The 16,267-nt window shown below is 42.7% G+C and overlaps 1 long non-coding RNA gene and 1 other non-coding gene across 2 annotated transcripts; both read left to right on the top strand.

The window, feature by feature from the left end:
* Nucleotides 1–10,836: 10,836 nt before the first annotated feature.
* On the top strand, nucleotides 10,837–14,438 carry LOC117079158. Its single transcript, XR_004435282.1, has 4 exons — nucleotides 10,837–10,974; nucleotides 13,645–13,756; nucleotides 13,978–14,046; nucleotides 14,260–14,438. It is a non-coding gene; the product is annotated as an uncharacterized LOC117079158 (long non-coding RNA).
* Nucleotides 13,815–13,903, top strand: LOC117079700. Its single transcript, XR_004435555.1, has one exon. It is a non-coding gene; the product is annotated as a small nucleolar RNA SNORD87 (small nucleolar RNA).
* Nucleotides 14,439–16,267: the final 1,829 nt, after the last annotated feature.

Genomic DNA, 16,267 nt, shown 5'->3' with positions numbered 1-16,267 from the left:
ACTGCAAGCTCCGCCTCCCAGGTTCACGCCATTCTCCTGCCTCAACCTCCCCAGTAGCTGGGACTACAGGCGCCTGCCACCACGCCTGGCTAATTTTTTGTATTTTTAGTAGAGACAGGGTTTCACTGTGTTATAGCCAGGATGGTCTGATCTCCTGACCTCGTGATCTGCCCGCCTCCACCTACCAAGGTGCTGGGATTACAGGCATGAGCCACCGTGCCTGGCTGCTTCCACTGATATTTTATTGCCAGAACTGGGTCATAAAGTCACCCCCACGTGTAAGGAAGGTATATCAGTTTGGCTGCAGTATCTGCTTTAGCTAGTTTAAAAAGAAAGGGGCTTACCAGGGTGGCAAGGCTGCAGTGAGCTGTGATTGAGCCATTACACTGCAGCCTGGGTGACAGAGCAAGACCCTGTCTCAAAAAAAAAAAAAAGGAAAGAAAAGGAGAGAGAGAAAGAGAAGGAAGGAACGAAAGGAGGGAGGGAGGGAGGGAAAAAGAGAGAGAAAGAGAGAGAGGGGAGGAGAGGGGAGGGGAGGAGAGGGGAGGGGAGGGCAGGGCAGGGAAGGGCAGGGAAGGGAAGGGCAGGGAAGGGCAGGGAAAGGAAGGGAAGGGAAGGGAAAGGAAGGGAAGGGAAGGGAAGGGAGAAGTTTATAGGTTATTAGTGACTTACAGAATTATGAGATGAAACTAACCTGGGCTGGATTTATAGTAACAATTTCTAAATCCATTCCATGGAACTGGACTGCCAAGGTAGCTGATACTTCTGTCATGACCTGAACTCAGCTTGCCAAATGGGAAGCTGCCCTACAGTGACTGACTCTGGAAGCATGCTGCCTTTGCTAGACATACATGATGGTTAGTTTTTTGTGTCAAATTGACTGGGCCAAGGGATGCTCAGATCACTGGTTAAACATTATTTCTGGATGCTATGGACCGAATGTGAGGGAGGCTGAAACAGGAGGATCTTGAGCCCAGGAGTTTGAATCCAGCCTGCGCAACAAAGTGAGAACCCATTTCTAAAGACAAAACAAAACAAAAAACAAAAAGTGTCTGCCAGGGGCACCTAACTCAGTTGTAAGAGATCAGGGAAGGCAAAAAGGGATGAAAAGAACCTTCTAGGCTGGGCACGGTGGCTCATGCCTGTAATCTCAGCACTTTGGGAGGCCGACGTGGGTGGATTACCTGAGATCAGGAGTTGGAGACCATCCTGGCCAACATGGTGAAATCCCGTCTCTACTAAAAATATAAAAACTAGCTGGATGTGGTGGTGGGCGCCTGTAATCCCAGCTACTTGGGAGGCTGAGGCATGAGGATCGCTGAATCTCTTGAACCCAGGAGGCAGAGGTTACAATGAGCTGAGATCACACCACTGCATTCCAGCCTGGGTGACAGAGTGAGTCTCCATAAAAACAAAAAGAAAGAAAGAAAAAAGATTAGTATCCCCTAGATCAATTTTTAAATACACAAATAGTTGGCCGGGCATGGTAGCTCACCTTGTGCAAAGAGTCTCACTTTGTGCAGTGGCACTATCAGGGCTCACTGCAGCCTCGACCTCCTGGGCCCAGGCGATCCTCCATCTTCAGCCTCTCAAGTAGCTGGAATTACAGGTCTCAACATCTTAGCACATGTATCTGAGTTGTTTTCAGAAACCTGGACCCCCCCGAGGTGGATCTACTGGCATGTAGACTTCAGATGCAGGGGAACTGAGGACTGAAATCTGACCTCCGTTCGTTGTTCTAAATTTCTTCCTGAGGGGCCTGGAGGAAGTCATGCCCATGGGCCAGACTGTAACTTCCTTTCTGGTGACCCCAAGTTTTTAGACAAAACTTCACTTACTTAACCCATCACAAACAAATCAGGGAGTCTTTGAATCCACTTATGATCTCTAAGCACCTCTGCTCCAAGATATCCCACCTCGGTGGGGTGGAGGCGGTAGACGAGATATAGCACCTAGCCAGAGAGTAAAGGCTTATCCACATGAGAAAATGTTTTTTTTTTTTTTGAAGAACTACAAGATTTATGTATGATGGCTGTTGCAAAATGGAAGATAGTCATTCATTTTCTTTTCTTTAAATGGGGCCTTGCTGTTTTTGTGTCCTCTGTGGTTATCAAGGAGGTAGGGAGCCCACGACCGTGTATAACCTCACCAGTGGACCAAAGTTTCCAGGTTCCTGGGAGAGGACTCATATACACAGAAGGATGACACTCTCTGAAAGGTGACTTTTGTCTTTTGGGGCACAGGAATCTCTGACATATACATATGTAACACACAAGAACACGTATGTAAATACACACGAAGGATATTCAAATCAGTTTTCTACATGGCTGCAATTGCAACATTATGCCTTCTAGTTAACTGTTCCTTCCAGTTAATATCTTCCTTGTCAATCATTATTTTTTCCCTTGGAGACTTTCGAGAACAGCATACTTAATGTCCCTTAAAAGTGAGATGGTGGCCAGGCGCGTGGCTCACGCCTGTAATCCCAACACTTTGGGAGGCTAAGGTGGGCAGATCATGAGGTCAGGAGTTCAAAACCAACCTGGCCAACACAGTGAAAGCCCATCTCTACTAAAAATACAAAAATTAGCTGGCCATGGTGGCACAACCCTGTAGTCCCAGCTACTTGGGAGGCTGAGGCAGAAGAATTGCTTGAACCTGGGAGGTGGAGGTTGCAGCGAGCCGAGATTGCGCCACTGCATTCCAGCCCGGGCGATAGAGGGAGACTCCGTCTCAAAAAAAAAAAAAAAAAAAAGTGAAACTGGTAAAATTTGAGAAAAGGGTTGCTGATTCCTTATAGTAATTTGTTGAAAGCTTTAATGGGATGTTAATTTCAGGACATAATTTGTATTATCCCTGAAGTGTGAATAACATAATTTAACCTTAGTTTGAATGTTTCAATTACTTCATTCTGGACTCTCTGTGTAATCATTCTTGAATACTTTCTTAAGAGTTAAAAAAAATTTTTTATGTTAGCAAGAAGCCTACGCTGGAGTGGCTCCCTGGCTAGTTCATTCTATTTAATTTGGTGACTATTAGATGTCTTTATGTTGCTGGGCTCCTTCTCTTTTCCACTTTGCCATCTCAGATAAACTCCCCTCCCCCTCACTTAACAAGACATTTGCAGCAGGGTCAGGTGTTCTTTCAGTGTCTAGATAAGAATATCCGGGGAAGAAGAGGCATTTCTTCCCGTATGTGTCTCTTCATCACAGAAGAAAACCTTCCCTCAAGTCCCCTAGCAGACTTCCCACCAGGTCTCACTGGCCAGCTTGAATAATTTTAAAACATTCCTTTGCATTCAGAATTTGTAGTATTTAAGTAGTTATTTGCAAAGTTTATTCTTAACATAAAACTTAAATGTTTAAACAGAAAAGGAAAACACTAGTGTCTCACATTGACAATTAAAGCCACTGTGACTACCTCATTATTTTGGATCCTGGCAGAAATAATAAGTAATTTAGTTAATTTTCACCAAAATTATCTCAGTAAAGTTCATATATTTCAAGTGTTTAAGAATCAATTTTCATTTAGATCAGTGCCCTAGTTTCTGACAATTTAATGTATTTTTCCACAGATTTGGAACTTTAACCTTGACGAGAGGTATAAATACTATGATTATCTCAATGTCAATATTATGTTTAGAAATAATTCTGCTTGAGGTAGAAGAATCTTATATAGAAAAGTCATGCATTTATGACTAGGGTCATTTACATTTCTCTTGCATTAACTCTATTTTGACATGCTTACTATTGAGCAAGGAAAAGCACAAGGATATAGTTATTACAGCCAACTTCCTACCAGTTCCAACCCCATTTTCTGCTGCAAACATCTAGGGGACATGGGAGATTCTCTAAATCATTCACTAATATAAAAAAGGGCCAAGGGCCAAATGTATTAAATTACTAATGAGATTCACATATGTAAGTGCAGACTATAGATTATGACAGCCCATAAAAAATAATATCCTATATGTCCCTGAATCGACATGTATGTCTATACAACATAAACTTCATAAGGTAATCATGATTATATCATCAAAGAAGCGCTCTTTTTTAAACGTTACTTTTGATAAACTATGAATTTAAACCATGAAATTTTCCCCTTGAAGTGGTTTTAGTTGTATTTGTAACTGTCAGCATTAGCTCATTTCAGCAACTTAGAGACCAGTGACACCCAGGGATGCACTCATTGCTGGAAAATACTGAACCCTTTTTATAATGCCACTCAGGATGAAGAAATAATGGGCTGATGGGGCAAATCTTAGAAATGGTCTAGTTTTGCACCCTGCAGAGAAAATACTTTAATAGTATTTTTTCAATTTAATTTAATTACAAAATCAATGCATATGCATAGTAAAAATCCAAATAGGAAAGAATGATATATTAAAAAATAAGATCACTTTACCCACAAACTCTAGTTTCATTCCTAGAGGCATTCACTATAAAATTACCAACAGGTTCTTTTTTGTTTTCTTGTTTTTTTGAGACAGAGTATTGGTCTGTCACCCAGTCTGGAGTACAGTGGTGCGATCTCAGCTCAGTGCAACCTCCACCTCCTGGGCTCAAGTGATTCTCGGGCCTCAGCCTTCCAAGTAGCTGGGACTACAGGCACGTGCCACCACGCCTGGTGAAGTTTTTTGTATTTTTTTGTAGAGACAGGGTTTCACAATGTTGCCCAGGCTGGTCTGGAACTCCTGGGCTTGAGCAATCCACTGGTCTTGGCTTCCAAAATTGTTGGGATTACAGGCGTGAGCCACCATGCCCAGTCATAAACAGGTGCTTTTGTAGTCTCTTAACAAAAAGTCCTATGCATTAACAATCACATCTATGCTTCTTTTATTTTTTTTTTTTTGCGTCAGGGTCTCACTCTGTCACCAAGGCTGGAGTGCAGTGGTGAGATCAGATTCACTGCAGCCTCAGTGTTCTGGGTTCAAGCTATCCTCCCACCTCAGCCTCTGGAGTAGCTGCGACTATACCACCAGGCATGTACTACCACACCCAGATCATTTTTTAATTTTTTGTAGATATGGGGTCTCCTTATGTTGCTCAGCTGGTCTTGAACTCCTAGGCTCAGGTGATCTTCCCTCCCGTCCTGCATTTTTTAAATCTAACCAAAAATGCAGTCTTTCCAAATACCTTCTGCATCTAGCTTTAAAATTTTTAAATATCTTGACAATTTTTCCAAATCAGCACATATGTGTGATTCATTTATTTATTCATTCAACAAACATTTATTAAGTGCTAGGGACTGTATTAGGTGCCAGGAATAAAAAGGTGAATAAGACAAGAACTTTCCTCTCACAGGATTTATATGCAGTGAGGGTGTGAAAGTACATAAGTAAATAAACAAGAAAATTGCAGATTATGCTAAGTGGTTTTTTGTTTTTTTTTTTTGAGATGGAGTTTCACTCTTGTTGCCCAGGCTGGAGTGCAGTGGTTCAAGCAATTCTCCTGCCTCAGCCTCCCGAGTAGCTGGAATTACAGACATGCACCACCACGCCCGGATAAATTTTTGTATTTTTAGTAGAGACAAGGTTTCTCCATGTTGGTCAGGATGGTCTCGAACTCCCGACCTCAGGTGATCCACCCGCCTTGGCCTCCCAGAGTGCTGGGATTACAGGCATGAGCCACTACACCTGGCCTATGCTAAGTGTTAATGAAGGAAATAAAAAGGGAGATGTGTTGGAGTTGGCCCACTTTAGACAGGTGGGGGAAATGTGGCCTCTCTGAGAAGTTGACATTAAAACTGAGATCAAAAAAAGAAATCAGCTATTAAAAAATCTGGGACAAGAGAATTCCAGGCAACAGTAAAGGCCTTGGGATGTGAAAATTATCTGACATGTTCCAAGAACTAAGAGTAGGCCATGATGACTGTAGCATCACCAGAAAGGAGAAGCAGAAAATGAGATAGGCCATGTGAAGATGGGTGGATTTCTTTCCTTTTTAAAATGTCTTTTAAAAAATTATTAATTGTAGGCCAGATGTGGTGGCTCACGCCTGTAATTCCAGCACTTTGGGAGGCTGAGGTGGGTGGATCACTTGAGGGCAGGAGTTTGAGACCAGCCTGGCCAACATGGTGAAATCCTGTGTCTACTAAAAATACAAAAATTAGCCAGGCATTGGTGGCAGGCACCTGTAAAGCCGGCTACTCAGGAGGCTGAGGCAGGAGAATCGCTTGAATCCAGGAGGTGGAGCTTGCAGTGAGCTGAGATCACACCAGCCTGGGCGACAGAGTGAGACTCCATCTCAAAAAAAAAAAAAAAAAGAAAAAGAAAAAGAAAAGAAAGACATTGTTTATTGTAGTAAAATACGTGTAACAAAATTTACTATCTTAACCAATTTTAAACGTATGGTTCAGTGTTATTAAATACAAACCATTCACAGATTAGGAGAAAATATTTGGAATCTATAAAGACCAAAAATTACAATTTGTTCTGCTAGGCTTAGATATTCATACCCTATGTTATTTAAGGCAAATTGAAATTTCATACTGGATTTTGTATTTCTTAGATTTCCAGTTTTTTTTTGTTGTTGTTGTTGTTTTTTGTTTGTTTGTTTGTTTGTTTTGAGACAGAGTCTTGCTCTGTCGCCCAGGCTGGAGTGCAGTGACCGGATCTCAGCTCACTGCAAGCTCCACCTCCCAGGTTTACGCCATTCTCCTGCCTCAGCCTCCCGAGTAGCTGGGACTACAGGCGCCCGCCACCTCACCTGGCTCATTTTTTGTATTTTTTTTAGTAGAGACGGGGAGATTTCCAGTTTTTAAAGGAGAGATTGGCCAGGAGCTGTGGCTGATACTTGTAATCCCAGCACTTTGGGAAGCCAAGGCAAGAGGATCGCTTGAGGCCAGGAGTTGGAGACTAGCCTGGCCACTCTCTTGTCAGTATCCCTTGATGCATAAAATTTTTTAATTTGATGAAGTACAATTTATTTTTCCTTTTGTTGCCTGTGCTTTCGATGTTATAGCCAAAAAAATCACTGCCAGATCCAGTGTCATGAAGATTGTCCCCTATGTTTTCTTCTAGAATTTAATAGTTTTAACCCCTAAATTTAGGTCTTTGATTCATTTTGAGTTAATTTTTTTTATATAATATTAGATAAAGGTCCAACTTATTTTATTTTATTTTTTTGCATTGGATATCCAGTTTTCCCAGCACCATTTGTTGGAAAGTTTGTCCTTTCCACATAGATGGTATTGGCACCCATGCCAAAAATCAATTGACCATACACACAAGTCAGTATTTTAAAAGTACAATGGGAAATGATGGATACTAGTAATCAAGGCTTCTAGGCAACTCTGAGTCTCTAGATTAACTTTCTTAAGCCCTTTTGGAGATGACAGACTCGAAAGGGAAAAGGGAGTTCTAAATTCCAAAAATCCCTTTACTAAGAGCAAAACATAAAGTAGTGAACATTAAACTTTGCATTTTTCCAACAAGAAACTATAGGAAAAAAAAAAGTTTTGCATAGGAAGAGGAAATTCGAGAAATGAACTCAAAGAAGAGAGGAAGTCAAGGAGGTCTTCGATAGATGAAGAAATACAAAGGCTGCAACAGAAAGAGAGAGGGGAAGAGGAAGAAGAGAAGGAAGAGGAGGAGAAGGAAAAGGAAGAAGAGGAGGAGGAAGAAGAGGAAGAAGTGGAGGAGGAGGAAGAAGAGAGGGAGGAAGAAGAAGAGGAAGAAGAGGAGGAGAAAAGGAAGAAGAGGAAAAGGAAGAAGACAGGAGCCTAGTGCAGTGGCTTACACCTGTAATCCCAGCACTTCCGGAGGCCAAGGTAGGCGGATCACTTGAGGCAAGGAGTTCGAGCCCAGCCTAGCCAACATGGTGAAACCCCATGTCTACTAAAAATACAAAAATTAGCCAGGCTTGCTGGCAGGCAGGCGACTGTAGTCCCAGCTACTCGGGAGGCTGAGGCAGGAGAACTGCTTAAACCCAGGAGGCAGAGGTTGCAGTGAGCCAAGATCCTACCACTGCATTCCAGCTTGGACAACAGAGCAAGACTCTGTCTCAAAAGACAGACAAACAAGCAAGCAAACAAAAAACAGAAAAAAAAATTGTGGTATACTCAGATAAGGGAATACCATTCAGCAATAAAAAGGAATTAACTGTTGTAACACACAACCGCATGGATGAATCTGAAAATAATTATGCTGAGTGAAAGCAGCCAGACCAAAACACAGTGCATCCTGGCCCATCAAATTGTATGCATTAAATATGTGCAATTTTTTGTATGTCAATAATACCTCAATAACACTGTAAATAAAGTATATTCTGAATGATTTCATTTAAACAAATTATAGAAAAAGCAAGTTGATCTATAATGACAGAAAACGTCAGTGGTTCCCTGGTGCAGTTGAGGGGAGTGATGTGAGGGTGACTTTTGGATTAGGGAATGAAGAAATGTTTAGGGATGATGAGTATGCTGATTATCTTGAATGTGGTGATGGTTTCACAGGTGATGATTTCGCATATGTCAAAACTTCTCCAATTTTTCATTTTCAATATGTGCAGTTTTTGTATGTCAATAAAGCTATGCTAAAGAAAAGCTATTTTTGCTTTTGTAACAGAAGTGGAACTGAAAATCTGTATCCATTCTTTGTCAGAATTCCTGTATCTTTCATTGTATCCTTGTAATCTTCTCTCACTTTGAATAGTAATGAGAGGTGAGCTCATGGATTCACAGCAATTACCCTCACACTTTAAAGTTAAGGTTCCTCTGTGTGCAGGCACTATTAGCAGCCTACGGAACAGGCATCTCCCTGCCCTTTCTGTCAGAGTCCACTTTCCCATAATATAAGCTGATAATGCCTGGACTTGTAACCCAATCAAGGCCAATGAGACCAGAAGACAAGTCTACTGTGGGCGTTCTGGGGAAGATTTTCCAACCTGGTTAAAAGAGAAACATGTGAAATGTCCCTCCTTCCCACCTTTGAATGTTGTTATATGAAGACATAGCTGGGTGCAGTGACTCACGCCTGTAACCCAGCACTTTGGGAGGCGAGGGCGGGTGAATCACTTGAGATCAGGAGTTCAAGACCACCCTGGCCAACATGATAAAACCCCCTCTCTACTAAAAATACAAAAATTAGCTGGATGTGGCAGGAGGCACCTGTAATCCCAGCTACTCTGGAGGCTGAGGCAGGAGAATAGCTTGAACCCAGGAGGTCCATGAAGCAGGTTGAGGTCCATGTCACTATTTAACAGGAGAAACAACTTCCACTTGGAGGCCCAAGCAAAGATTATTAAGCTCCTGTAAAATACTTTGCAATCCTTTGTTAAAGGAGGTACAATCACAATTTGTTTTGCTAGGCTTACTAGGCTTAGATATTCATACTCTATGTGACTTGAGGCAAATTGAAATTTTGTACTGGATTTTGTATTTGTTTCTTAGATTTCCAGTTTCTAAAGGAGAGATTGGCCAGGCGCTGTGGCTCATGCCTGTAATCCCAGCACTTTGAGAAGCCAAGGCGAGAGGATCGCTTGAGGCCAGGAGTTGGAGACCAACATAGTGAGACCCGCATCTCTACAAAATGTTTTAAAAATTAGGGCATGGTGGTGAGCACTTAGCTACTCAAGACTGAGGTGGGAGAATCTCTTGAGGATTCCAGAAGATGGAAGCTGCTGTGAGCCATGACCGCACTACTGCACTCCAGGCTGAGCAATAGAGGGAGACCCTGTCTCAAAAAACAAAACCAACCAACCAAAAAACAAAAAAAATGGCCGGGCGCGGTGGCTCACATCTGTAATCCCAGCATTTTGGGAGGCCAAGGCAGGCGGATCACGAGGTCAGGAGATCGAGACCATCCTGGCTAACACCGTGAAACCCCGTCTCTACTACAAATACAACAAAACTAACTAGCCGGGCGTGGTGGCAGGCACCTGTAGTCCCAGCTACTCCGGAGGCTGAGGCAGGAGAATGGCATGAACCCGGGAGGCGGAGCTTGCAGTGAGCCAATATTTCGCCACTGCACTCCAGCCTGGGCGACAAAGAGAGACTCTGTCTCAAAACAAAACAAAAGCCAAAAAAATTAAGGAGAGATGACCTATATTTAAATAATTCAATTGTTTAATCATATGCTTTCATGTGTATTCTTTCTGGCAACAAGATCATAAATCTTTCTCCTCCAGCATTAAACCCAGTGCTTTGCAGCCAGGATTCTATAATACAATGATTGAGAAAAACAGGAGTAATAAGACATGGAAATCAATAGCAAATTATAACATGTTCATAAACAAGGTAGGTAACTGCTTTACGAATGCTATATATATGTGTTTTTTTGTTTGTTTTGAGACGGAGTCTCACCTAGGCTAGAGTGCAGTGGCGTGATCCTGGCTCACTGCAACCTCCGCTGCCTGGGTTCAAGCGATTTCTCGTGCCTCAGCCTCCCGGGTAGCTACAGGCACGCGTCACCACATTCGGCCAATTTTTTTGTAGAGATGGGGGTTTCACCATGTTGGACAGGCTGGTCTCGAACTGCCGACCTCGGGTGATCCTCCCGCCTAGGCCTCCCAAAGGGCTGGGATTACAGGCTTGAGCCACCGCGCCCGGCCTTTTAGGGTATATACTGCTCGTTTGCATCCACTGCAAACTGGTAAATTAATCATTGACAAGCTCTAGCAGAGGTATTCCTGAGCCTGGAAAGCCCCTGCGGGAAGTCACAAAGCCCCCACATAAACTTAATGTGCGGCACACGGCGTCGCCGCACCGCTCAACTAGGGAGGAGGACTGAGGTGCCGGTCTCATCTCCCCTCCGCCCCCTTCCCAGAGCCCCGGCACTCACTCCCTCTTTTCACCCGGGGAGGGGCGGGGCCGCGTACCGGAAGAGGCGGGGCCACCGGAGTGCCTAAGAGCTGCCCTCAGATGTCGCTCTTCCTTTCCCGCGCGACCGGCGAGGGAGGAAGAAGCGCGAAGAACCGTCTGTCATGCTGGTGTGGTGGCGGCGGCGGAGCCTGCGGGCCGGTAGCTGTGCTCTGCGAGGTGAGAGTGATCGCGGTCTTAGGTACTCCTCCTCTATGTGCCGGGTTCCTCCGCCATGTGGGTGCCGAGCGCGGCCCGGTCCCTTTCCCTGGCGCAGCGGAGCGGGCGGCTGCTGCGTAGGCCAAAAGGCTACGCTCCCGGCGCCCCCAAGGCCCACGAGCTTTCCCCACAAGCCATCTGCGCAGTCGCGTTTTGTCAGTAACCACCTGGGTGGCCTAGCTGACCTTTATCCGTCAACACCGGTTCACTGTCCTCTGCTCAGAAACTGGTGAAGGGCCTTCTGACTTAAGGAGGTGCCTGCAAGGGACCGCCGCGGGGCTTCGTGCTCCACCCGGCCTTGGCCAGATCTCTCTTGTGTCATCTAAGTTGTGCGTGCGGCCTTGGCGGTTTCAGGCTCTTAGTAAGTAGGCAGCTTGTTTTCCTTAAAAGGGAGCATTTTATAAATAGGAAGGTGATTATCCGTTAGTTGTCAGGACGACCCTTACTTGACCGTGCTTTGTGAGTGGCTTTGAAATTGTAATAAGCGCAGTTTACTGAGTCATAACTAGTCTCGACCCATTCGTAAAACTAGTCGGTATTTGTTCCTGGACCTTCCTTCGTAATACGCTCTAAAGTCAAGGCATGGAGGTCGGAGAACAACACGTGCAAGTATGGAAGGCCGTTAGGCTAAATGCCTGCTACACACGGAGATACTTGTATTTACATAGAGATGTGTATTTCTGGACATAATACAGAAGAAACCGGTCAGCAACTGGGAGGCTGGAAAAACCTGTTAACTTTTTTTTTTTTTTTTTTTGAGCCAGAGTCTGTTCTGTCGCCCAGGCTGGAGTGCAGTGACTGGATCTTGGCTCACTGAATCCTCCACCTCCAGGGTTCAAGCAGTTTTCTGCCTCAGCCTCCCGAGTAGCTGGGATTACAGGTGCCTGCCATCAGGCCCGGCTAATTTTTGTATTTCTAGTAGAGACAGGGTTTCACCATCTCGGCCAGGCTGGTCTTGAGCTCCTGACCTCGTGATCCACCCGGCTAGGCCTCCTAAAGTGCTGGGATTACAGGCGTGAACCACCGCGCCCGGCCATAGAAACAAATTTTAAAATTTCATCAGTGAGACTTAGTATAGGTGGTTTTTTTTTCTTCAAATTTGAAATGCATTGCTTCGTGCGAAATAATCGTTAACTGTCAAGAGGACGAATGTCATGGCTTATACTTGAAATATTTTTGGTATTCTTATTTTTGAGGCTTCAGTAGCTTGAATTCTGTTTTCACTGGTAAGTGCTGGGACTTCTAAAAATTTCCAAACGAAATAATTGATAAAATTGGTAGTCCAGGAAAGTTCTCAAGCATAATACAAAATAATCCACCGATACATTTGAGAACTATGATATTACCAATACTGGAGTATCTGTTGTTTACATTCCCCTGCTTCCTATTCATAGGTACCCACCATTTGGAATTTTGTGCCCATCAGTCTTTTGGTTTTTGTGGGGGAGGGGGTGGCGTGGATAGCTTTGGGTTTTTTTGTTGCTTTTTTGAGATGGAGTCTCGCGTACAGGCTGGAGTGCAGTGGCACGATCTCTGCAGCCTCCACCTCCCAGGTTCAAGCGATTCTCCTTCCTCAGCCTCCCAAGTAGCTGGGATTACAGGCACCCACCCTCACGCCCAGTTTATTTTTGTATTTTTAGTGGAGACGGGGTTTTGCCAGGCTAGTCTAGAACTCCCAACCTCAGGTGATCCACTCGCCCCAGCCCCCACAAAGTGCTAGGATTACAGGTGTGAGAAACTGTGTCTGGTCCATTTTTTAGGTTTTGTAAAGACAGGATTATGCATGCTGTTGTCTGCAGTTCCTGTGAATCATAATATTGAACTGAAACATTTTTGTTTCAGTTAATTTTTTTAATTACTCAAAACCAGTAATTTATATTCCTAATATTGATTGTGTGAAATATTTTCAGCATTTCAGCACATGAAAATTATTGTTTTGCAAGGTCCAACCTTGTATGTCTTAATAAATCATTTCCTATTACTGCCTGGCTCAATGATGTATTCTCCTGGGATGCTGGATGACATGATTTTTTACCCCAGTCCATGTTCTTTGCAGTGTTTTGTTAACTTGGGACTTAATTTTACAGGCATGTGTCCAGTAAAAATGCCAACATAGGTATCCCTGCTCTAAAACTGCTAGGTTTGCTGTTTTAATGTTTTTAGGTGAAGGTCTTCACGCCAGTTTTTATACATCTAACCTGGCTCATAGCTCATCCTTGTCGAGCTGTGAGACAGAAAAGCAATGGCTGTGTACTCGCTATGACCATTGTGTCTTAAAGTCAAAACTGCCACAGTGAAGGATATCATAAAATGTTTCCACCGTTTTCCTGCCAGTGCTAATGGCTCCTGTTTCCAGTTTGGAATAAGCTAATTTGTGGAATTATTAGGTGCTAATCAGACAAACATAGTTACAGAGGTTTGGGTTTGTCAGTACTGACTATCAAAAAAGCAGAAACAGGTACTAGAATAATAGTACTTTTTTATTAAAAAGTGAGTTGGGAGTCTGAAAGGTAGGTTGCAAGTACAGTTCCTAAAGGAATGAGATTCTCTTCTTGGACCATTCTTACATATAAGATACCAAACAAAATGCAAATAAAAATGGGAATTCAAAATGTAATATTTAATTTCCAGGTGCAAGAAAGCCTTTGCGGTGAAGGTGTATGAAGGTCATCATGACAAATGTTTTCCAAAAACTTGTAGAAGGCTGTGAAAAAACGACTAGGATCACACGTCATGTATTGAGGTACCTAAATTTAATTAATTTTAGTTATGTGATGTATTCTTGACAGATAGGTTTAATAGCTGGCACAGTGATGACTTAAATTACTTTTTGCCGTTTACCCAGCTGAGGGTGTCTTTGAAGAAATAATTTTAAGACTGAGATGCCAGTAATGTACATTGATTAATTACTGACATGTATGTAAGGCAATAATTTAATTAAGGGTGAATATTCTTTCTTTTTAGCATATAGGTTGCTGTAGATGAATGTTCTTAGCTGTCATGTTTAAAAATACTTCTGCTTCGTTGCCTCAAGTAAGTGATTTGTCAAGCAACTATATCTGCTGATAGTTCAGAAAGTATCTGATAAACTTCAAAGGGTGGGGGCCGATTCTTGTTGAAGTTGCTTTTGCATGTGGGGTATTCTCAACATTAATTTTTTGAGGGGCGACTTGTGAATATTGAGGTTATATGAGAACTTTGAGTATGGAATGATTTTCACTGTTGGTTTCTGACTTTGTTTTGGAGGTGTGGCATGCAACATTTTGGAAGGAAAATTGAAGACTTGTTCAAGAAAACATGAACAGAAGCAAATGATGAAAATGAGCATTTTACTTGATGTTGATAACATCACAATACATTATGGAGAAAAATACGTATTTGGCTGTTTTAATTGCTGAACAATAAAGTGTTTTCTTTTAAATCAATTCTAAATAGCTCCATTCTCATAGTCACTAGTCAGACCTGTTTTGAACATATTTGAAAGATTATATCATCTTGTGAATAATTAGATCATTTATGGGTGATTCTCATTGAGGCCGACAGCTGGGGAGACATTGCTTGTACCTCTAGGTTCCCTGTCTGGCTCCCCCTTCAGAGTTTGCTGTTGTACCAGATGGTTGGAATCTTAAAGCTCTTTAATTTCAAATAGCAATCAAATTCCCCCTTACAGTAAAGGTTTCACCTTTTTTATTCAGTTTACTTTCATCTTTGTGAACAAAAAAGTCATCCTAATACTAGTACATGTAATAACTAAGCAATATGCTATGTTAAGAGAAATGACTGGGCAGGCCAATCTGTCTAGGACTAAATTGGCAAGAATTCTAAAGCTGAATTTATATCTGGGTGAAGGCTTAGAGCTAAATCGTTTCTCCTGTTGAGTACTAGCTTATAAGTTCCTTTCACCAAGGTTATAATTTGTATATGATAAATGGTATAAAACCTGTATAGCAACATCTTAGCCACTTCCCTCAGTATAGACTTGGGGGGGTACAAGTGCAGTTCTGTTGCATAGGTATATGAAGTAATTTGGAGTCTGAGCTTTTTGTGCAGCCATTACCTGAATGGTGTACATTGCACCCATTAATTTTTCATCCCGCACCCTACCCCCTTCTAATTCTCCAATAACCTTTAAAATACCATTGGCATCATATTTAATATTAATGAATCACCTCCCATAATTGTTTGTTTCTGAATATACACTTCTACTCTTTAGGCACTGAAATAAAAGACTAGTAAATGCAACCTTTGTAATGAGAAACTTAAACATTTAAATTTTTTTGTGGCAAAGTAACTATCTTTGAGACTGAGGTTGGGTTTTTTGAGCTGGGGAGATTAAGGTGGCAGTGATTTATGATTGCATCAGTACGCTACAGTTTGGGTGACAGCTACATATAAATATGTATATATAAATATAGAGAAGTAAATAAAAGCCATCTTTGTGCCATGCATGGTGGCTCACTCCTGTAATCCCAACATTTTGGGAAGCTGAGGTACAGAGATGGGAGGATAACTTGAGACCAGCCTGAGAAACATGGCGAAATCCCATCTCTACAAAAAACCACAAAAGTTAGCCCAGGGTGGTAGCATGTCCCTGTAGTACCAGCTACTCGGAGGGCTAAGGTGGGAGAATTGCTTGCAAGGTCAAGGCTGCAGGGAGCTGAGATGGCGCCACTGCCCTCCAAACTGGGTGACAGCCCCTGTCTCAAAAAAAATTAAAAAAAAACTTTTTAAACTTTCCAATTGTAAAAGGATCCTAGTTTCATAAAATAGGAATGTGTTTTGCCTTCACCTCATAGAGAGCCAGACATGTTTGAAATGTAGTATTTGAGAAGCACAAAATAAACGTCTTAACATTATAGAACTGTAATGTGTAAATATTTTGCTGAAGACTACCTTTGTCACCGGGTGTGTTGGCTCATACCTGTAATCCCAGCACTTTGGGAGGCCAAGGCAGGCAGATCACCTGAGGTCGGGAGTTCGAGACCAGCCTGGCCAACATGGTGAAACCCTGTCTCTACTAAAAAGACAAAAATTAGCCGGTCATGGTGGAGTGCACCTGTAATCCCAGCTACTTGGGAGACTGAGGCAGGAGAATCTCTTGAACCTGTGAGGTGGAGGTTGCAGTGAGCCAAGATCGTGCCACTGCACTCCAGCCTGGGTGACAGAGCAAGACCCTGTCTCAGAAAACAAAAATACTACCTTTGGCTTCTGAAAACTAATACTGTTTTCTCGCTGCTACTAGTAGGTATTCAAT

Source organism: Trachypithecus francoisi, unplaced genomic scaffold (genome assembly GCF_009764315.1).
Source record: "Trachypithecus francoisi isolate TF-2019V2 unplaced genomic scaffold, Tfra_2.0 Lachesis_group7, whole genome shotgun sequence".
NCBI classification, from domain to species: domain Eukaryota; kingdom Metazoa; phylum Chordata; class Mammalia; order Primates; family Cercopithecidae; genus Trachypithecus; species Trachypithecus francoisi.
This window is presented reverse-complemented; position numbering and strand designations above follow the sequence as displayed.